This window comes from Echiichthys vipera, assembly GCF_963691815.1.
Source record: "Echiichthys vipera genome assembly, chromosome: 15".
NCBI lineage: Eukaryota > Metazoa > Chordata > Actinopteri > Perciformes > Trachinidae > Echiichthys > Echiichthys vipera.
The window spans coordinates 17,506,886-17,514,948 of NC_139840.1; positions in this window are offsets into that span (position 1 = coordinate 17,506,886).

Genomic DNA, 8,063 nt, shown 5'->3' on the forward strand with positions numbered 1-8,063 from the left:
GGGTATGTCCACTTATACTACACACACTCACAGGCACGTACAGGTTTACCCCCAGTGGTTGCTGCGTTTTTCACCAATAGAGCACAGAAACACTTGAAATGCAACAGTGCATGTTTGCAGATCTTCATGGTTGACGACTACCCACCCTGACAAGTCTCCCTACTTGCCCTCAGATACTTGCAGCAAAGGAAGGAGGATGACCAAGAGAGATTGCGTGTGTTTGAATGTGCCTGGCTGTTCTTTCTTACATCTATATCCTGTTACAACATTATTGTATAGCACTGGAGGCATTTCATAATGGGTTTCGTAAGCTGTCAGAGTGATGCATGTAAATAAACCTCCATTGGCGGAGTGTTGCTATTTTTCACTTCGCTGGACAAATTAAACAATCACTCTTCCGTCTCAACAGTTGTTTTTGTGACTATAACATTGCTCATTACATTTACTTTCTACGTGAGTTATTTGCTTGGCACACAGTGTGCACTCATAAATTGTGCACAATTATACATCTGAAAGGTATAACTTGAAGTCAGGGCTTGTTTGTGCACTCTGGTCAGAGACATGTATAGCTCTACCCTACACTGCAGGATGCCATGTGCGGTAACATGACATGCATGGCCATGTGTTATGTCACGTTGTGGCAGAGTGCATATGGCTTATGACAGCAGGTTTGCATGAGGTGCATCAGCCAGTCACTCCTCTTTCTCTCCTTCTTACCATCCCTCACCCTCTCTCTCTCTCTTCCTCTTTTTCCACCATCGTCGTCCTCCTTTCTCTGTTTCCAATTATAGGCTGTCACCTCTCTCCCTTTCCTCCTGATCCTATCTTCTGTTTCATTCTCTTGCTAAGCAATTACCTTTACCTGACTCTGCCCCTCCGGACAGCATGGCTGGCTAGTTTCCTGTCCACCTTTTCAACAATCAAAGTGAAGGATGGGTGGTGATTTCATGGCTGTTTTCTTATTGGTGGCACAAATCTGAGCAACGATCCACCTCGTGAAGTCTGACGACGGCAGCCACTTCATGTTATTACTGCTCTCATAGATCTAGAAAATATATGTAAATAGGAAATAGCTGTGGGGCTTTTCAGAGTGCAGAATAATTATGCCTCTAATCATGCAATCAGCTCCTACTTTTCCTGCTTCTCATTAACTTGTTTGGGTTTCTAACTTTATCGCTGTTCGTAATCGCGTCTTCCTGAAAAGATAATAAATAAAACCTCACCCAGACAGAGTTGGCATTGCTCCTATCATATGGTCCAACTTGCTGTTGGTGTCTGAGAGAGGAAAGACTTGCCAGAGAGCTAATCCCTTCCAGTCACAATTGGGAAGGGTATGTATCCAAACACCTTCCTTTATAGCTTCATCTGTGTCTTTTTCTCTGTCTTCTTTCCTTAAACCTCGCTGGTAAGGATCCCACCTTATAATTTCTTTACTACAACAGTACAAAGGCAACAGAAGCGCATAGATTTACATAAAAAAGGGCACGCACTCCCACACAGCAGTAAAACCCTTTTAGCACAGCAGTGTGACAAATACCTGAAGGATAATACCACTGTCCTTACTGCTGCCAAGCCTGTAAAATTGTGTGAAAAGATGTAGTTGGAGAAATAAGACATTATAGGACCACTGATGAGAAGGATAAGAGGGAAGTGTCATAATTAAAAGAAAGAGGACGATGGGAATAGTGGCAATAAAAGATTGAGGCAATAATGGAATAAGGTAAAGAGTCAAAGGGACAGAAAGAGTTTGGACAGTGATTGAAAAATGGGAGAATGTGGGTGAAAGTGTTAGGCCTCTGTGTTGTTGACAGGTGATTGCTTATGTCTTTTTTCCTGTTAATGGACACAGCAGCAAAGTGATTTTCAGTCATCCCAGGGGAAAAAAGGTGTAACAAGACAGAGAGGGATGGAGAGACATAGATCGCCACAGGAAGCATTGTGTGTTTGATTTATTTTTTTAAATCATTCTGCTGCTTTTCCCTAAAGGAAAATTCTGGTTTATTACAAGTTGGATCATTTTATGTAATTGCAGCAATCATTCCTGTCAGTTATGATAATGCTGTGCTCATGTGGGGGAGGTGAGTGGTCGGACAATCAAACAGGTTGCAAACCAAACAAGCCAGATTGTTTGGTTTGCAACGCTATCACATGAAGATAGAACAGACACATTTTAAAACAAACTGCGACCAAGCTGAAGAGCAAAAGCATCTCCACATTGTGAAATTTAACTAAAACCTGTGTGATCATCCAATCTTCTCGCCCTGTCTGACGACTTTCTAGGAATGTTAAAAATAGTGAGTACCATTTCAATGCAATCGAAAGGTATGAGGGTCAAAGCTATGAAAATAAGGTACAGACCGGAATTTTTTCCCTTTAAGGCTGAAACGCCTCAGCAGAGTGAGGGGTTCAGGGAACATGGGAGTTCCTGCGACACAGAAGGTTAAGACTTCAGGGAGAAAAATGTGAGCAGGATGAGAGAAGGGAAGGAGCTATGGTGGTGAGAGGATTTGATTGGGAAGGTGACCGGGGGTATGTGGGCGTGTTGAAGGAGCTTTTGATCTCAGTCAGTGTGTGGGTGTGTGTGTGTGTGTGTGTGTGTGTGTGTGTGTGTGTGTGTGTGTGTGTGTGTGTGTGTGTGTGTGTGTGTGTGTGTGTGTGTGTGTGTGTGTGTGTGTGTGTGTGTGTGTGTGTGTGTGTGAGTGAGAGAGAGAGAGAGAGGATGATGGTTGACCTTGAGAAATGCATCAAGGGTCTTAAACGATGTCCTGCGTAGAGGGGCTGCTGCTATTAAATTGCTGGATGGTAATTGAGGTGTGTGCATGGACAAGGGCACAACAGCCACAGCTATCTACACACACACACACACACACACACACACACACACACACACACACACACACACACACACACACACACACACACACACACACACACAAACACAAACACACACACAAAAAAACAAGTCTTTATTAAACAGTGGAATTGCAGTACAGAGCCTTGCAGTTGCATCAGAGGTCACTCATAAAACTGAAGTTAACGTACTGCTCTCAAGACTTTGGTTAAAGATGAGGCATATAAAAGTGGAGAATGTATTCTGCTACCATCCTGAGTAGATTTCTATCTGCATTAATTATCAATACCAGGTGGTTTCTCATTATCGATAGATGCTGGACGCCACGGTGTTGTCGCACATGTACAGTGTGGAATAAGGGGCTTGATCCCAGTCAATAATGAACCAGTGGGCTCTTGTCTTAGGGCAAATAACCGGCAGGTGGGAACTACGACTCCTCTGCAGTCTCACACGCTGCATTACGACCTCCTGACCTTCTTCCCTTCCTCTTCCTCTTGCAGTTTCTCTTTCTTTCTTTCTTTCTTTCTTTCTTTCTTTCTTTCATTCTTTCTTTCTTTCTTTCGTTCTTTCCTTCTTTCTTTCTTTCACTCTCCCCCTCACAATATATTATTCTGTCTCATACATTCCCTGTTTTTCCTCATCCTGCCTTTTCACTTTCTATTTCACTTACTTTTAATTTACTTTCCTGGCTGCATTTTCTCAGACGTGCCTCGAGATTCTGTTGTTCATTTTTCTGCTTATGGTCCATCTGTCTGCCTCCTTAACCTGTGCCCCCCCCCCCCCCCCCCTCTCTCTCTCTCTCTCTCTCTCTCTCTCTCTCTCTCTCGGCTGCATGGGTCTGATAGGAGAGTTTTAAGGTCACCTGGTATCTCTCGCCTAACACTCGTAATGAATTAGCATTTAGCTTTGCTCCATTATTCAGTCTGGTAACCATCCCTGAAGTCATTCTCAATCTCTTTATAATAAACTCTCAAATTGATGTGGGTGATGGTTGAATCTTTCCTTTCAAATTACAAAAAAATCTCACCAGATACAGATTCCGTGAAGGTTTATCTATCCCATTTTCCTGTAAAGGAGTTCAACACCACTGTGACCACAGAGCTACAGATTCATTTAAAAGATAAGGGGTCTCATTTCACAGACTTCCACGTTTGTTTTTTTTTCTTTCAAATCCATTTTTTTGAAGAAACTTTGCTTGATTGTTTACAGCTGCACTTGGTTGCTTCGTCTCATTCAGAAGAAAGCTTCTTACTCTTAGTCTGAGCCTCCTTAATAAGGTTCCCTGTTCAAACGCCAGAAAGCTGAAAAATAAACTATTCGAGACAAAAAGCCCTTTTCCACAACATCACATAAACTGCAGTTAATGTTACACTGTGACACCAACCATTATTATCAAACCGCCTCTACAAAGCAGAGTAAAAACAACAAAAATCCAGTTTTTGTTCTTACAAGGGAAACAATGGAGCAGGCAATTTACTGGCATTTGAGCTATAAGCCTTGAACAGACACAGCCATGTTGTTGCTGCGAGACTCTGTGATGTAATTTCTCTGGTTGTCAAGCAGCAGATAATGGTGCAAGAATAAATTGATCACTCCTACAGTATTTACAATCTTAACATAAAAATGTGAAGAGGCGTGATGTTTGAGTCACCTCAAATGATTTTGACCTTTATGTTGTGACCAGTTTTTTACACAATATTTTTCTGTCATTGCTACAAATGCAACTCAACCTGTTGAGTTGCCCATTTTCACTTTCCACCACAAAATGTGACCTTAATTACAAGCCAACACTTTAACTGTCCCCAGGAGGCAAGCCAAGTCAAATGTGTGTGTGTGTGTGTGTGTGTGTGTGTGTGTGTGTGTGTGTGTGTGTGTGTGTGTGTGTGTGTGTGTGTGTGTGTGTGTGTGTGTGTGTGTGTGTGTGTGTGTGTGTGTGTGTGTGTGTGTGCGTGTGTGCGTGTGTGAAAAACCGCTTTATAGTTATTTATTACGCTGGTTTGGTCTGAATTGGTGTGAGAATCTACCATATTTTGAAACTTCAATATTCACTCACATTTGCTGCTGTTGCCCCATGGCCTATAGTGTGCATGTAAACGTGTGTGTGTGTGTGTGTGTGTGTCTGTGTGTGTGTGTGTGTGTGTGTATTACCGTCTAATGCCATCTGTAGAACAGACCTTTGGGGCAGGGGGGGTGTTATTCATTAACTTTAGCCGCATGACTTCGAGGCCAGAGCACCACCGAAGTGTGTGTGTGCTCTTTACACACATAAGGTCGAGCGGTCTCACTAGTAAGCCTCACTTTTCTCCTCCTCCTCTCTCTCTCTCTCTCTCTCTCTCTCTCTCTCTCTCTCTCTCTCTCTCTCTCTCTCTCTCTCTCTCTCTCTCTCTCCGTCAATCCTTCTTCTGATTCTAAGTGGATGAGCAGTTGTCTGATCCGTAAGGACTCTGTTAATGAATGCTGTATTGCTATTGATTTCTCCTCTGATCCCTCAGTTTGTTCAGGCGCAAAAGAAACCACGTTTTCCTGCGACGTGGAGAGGAGGGCTCAGCTGATAGCTGTGATGAAGTGTTGTGACCCGGTCCTGCAAATTGGATTTTAATGATTCAAATATAATTTCTTGAACACTGCTCTCTGCTCCCTGCTGAAATTAAAATGTGGCGCCTTCATGAAAGATCGAATGAAAGGGTCAGGAGAGAAAAAAGATGCTTTGGCATTCAAGTTGAAATTAGGTTAAAGAGGCAATTTTACATCATTGTGGAAGAATGCGTTTATTTAGCATTAAAGTTCCATTACATGGGTGTTTTAATGTGCAATGTTGTGTATCAAGATGAGAACATCGGCTCTCAAATGTCAGTCAACTGCTGCTGCTGTTGAAAACGTTTCACCCAAAGGAATCATTTCCAGAAATATGTCCAAAATACAGTGTTTTATCATCATTATAGTTTGTATTTCCATGCACAAACAGTGGGGGACAATTTAAATGTAATTTTGACTTGAACAGACGCTGGTATGCATTGATTGTCAGTGTGAGATTTCTGTCTGGTTCTACATTTTCTCCCCATTAAATATCCTCCATCGTGCTGTGGGAATAATGTGTTTGGGTGATAGTAGATGGACAGATTTTCTGTAATGTCCTTCACAAACTACATACATTTCGCTCAGAGGGAGCACAGATTCAGACATTATTTCTGCCTCACTGCTACACAAACAGGCTTGCCGAAGCCCCGGGACTGTTCACCACTCACATAGATACACACACATTCAGGCAGGCACACATGTGCTTCACCCTCCCCGCAGCACTGGAGGCATGTGGAAGTCACTTGGGGATGCCAACATATGTGTTGCTTTGTCCTTTATATATGTCACGTACAATAAAGAGGCCAGTTGAGTAAATGTATACAGTATCTGTTAAGGCTCTTGTAGAGCTAAAGGTTAGTCGCCTCTTCAAAATGAAATCACTCTTTGCTTGGCTTCTCCTCTGGTTTATACAGCGAAACTCTCCCGAATCATGTGCTCAATTGTATGTTAACTTCTGTATTTCTCAACATTCAAATTGGTCTGAGACTTGTTGCCCTTTAGCAAGGCAGCCAGGGTTTCATCTACGGAGAACTTCCTATTTTGCTCGAAATGCAAGTGCGTTATTGATGTGCATTCATAGTCCTAGTGGAGAGAGGGAGTGTGGATGAATTTGCGTAACTGACTGTGGAGATGTGTGTCCCCTGATTCGGCTTGTTAAAGTGACTGTTTGTTTAGAGAGGACAAAAGCCTGTGGCAAGTGTCTTTTCTTCTTTCTTGATATGTTTTTAACTGGTAGCTGGTTTTCTGCACACTAACTGTATTGGCCCGAATAAAAGACACCCTCTACTCAAAAATATGTTTTTCTTTTTGTTTCTTCTGTCGGATGTCTGAGCTCAACTGTGCAGAGTTTGACACAAGAAGGAGATTTTGACATGTATCTACTGAAAGCAGAAATTTTTTCTGTGCTCATTGTAAGATGTTAAGTGGTGGGCCCAGGATTTGGGAATACATAGCTAGTTTGAAAGTCAAATCAATAGTAGTAGAATATCCAATAGAGTGCTGCAGGATTGAGTTTTAAAACTCTGAAGTGAGAGAGCATTTAAGTGGACTAACATGACATGTTCTCATTCCTAAATACCACGGCTTTGTCACGACCCTCGCACAGAGCTCACAACTGTAAACCCATCCATGGTGATATAAGACATTCAGAGAAAGTGCTCTAGTGCCAAGCCCTGTGTAAAGAGGCAGGTTTGGGCGGTGGAGGGTCAAACAAAGATCAGACATTTACCGAACCCCAACCAAGTGGTTTTGTTGCCTAAATCTAACCACAAAGTTTTATGAGAGTCCAAAAAGTAAACAACCTTTTCCCTGCGTTTAAAACAGCGACCAAGAGCATCATGCTTTTGATATGCGGGCCTACCTATGGGGCATTGACAAGTGACACCAAAGGGTTCTGACACAATGGCAGTATGTGACAAGTTGGGATAAAAAAAGTTACTTTAACTCTAAAGACAACACAGAAACTTGCTAACCTTGCAACATCACAGCAACAAACATCCCATCATGCAAAAACTGTCGGAGAAAGTGTCACATTAAGAAACATCTATTCCTCAAATACAACATAAAAATAATATCTCATATCTCTGTCGTACTCGTGCACTTTTCATTCAATCTTCCCTTTTGGTGGTTTTGCTTGCAGCTTCTTTCTCAGCTGGTCCTGAGTTAACATGCATGTGTTAACATGTGTTTGTGGATTTTTTTCAGTGAAGCTACTTTAACGTATTTAACCCTCTACTTCCATTTGAGAGTCTTTATTCCTCCTGGTTCTCGCTCCCTCTGCTCCTTCCTGTGTCACACTTCCTGGCACTCACAAAACCTCACCTGAGCCCCCCTCCTTCCCCTCTTCTGTCTATTCCTCCCTCCTTTTACACATTGAGTCATGAATTTATTATGCGAATCAAAATAGAGCAATGACTCTTTGTCCCAGTCCCTGCATGCCATTGGTCTAGAATGAATAATTCAGTTACTGGTTGAAGTTAGGATCGGGGGGTGAAAGGGAATTATTTTGGAGCCGTACTATTCAGGCTATTTTCGAACGGCGAGCTGTCAGCACCCTTCCTGCAGCACTCACTCTTTCTTCTCCCTCTCTTCTTGCTCTCTATCATTCCTCCCACCGGTTCACTCGCTATCACAT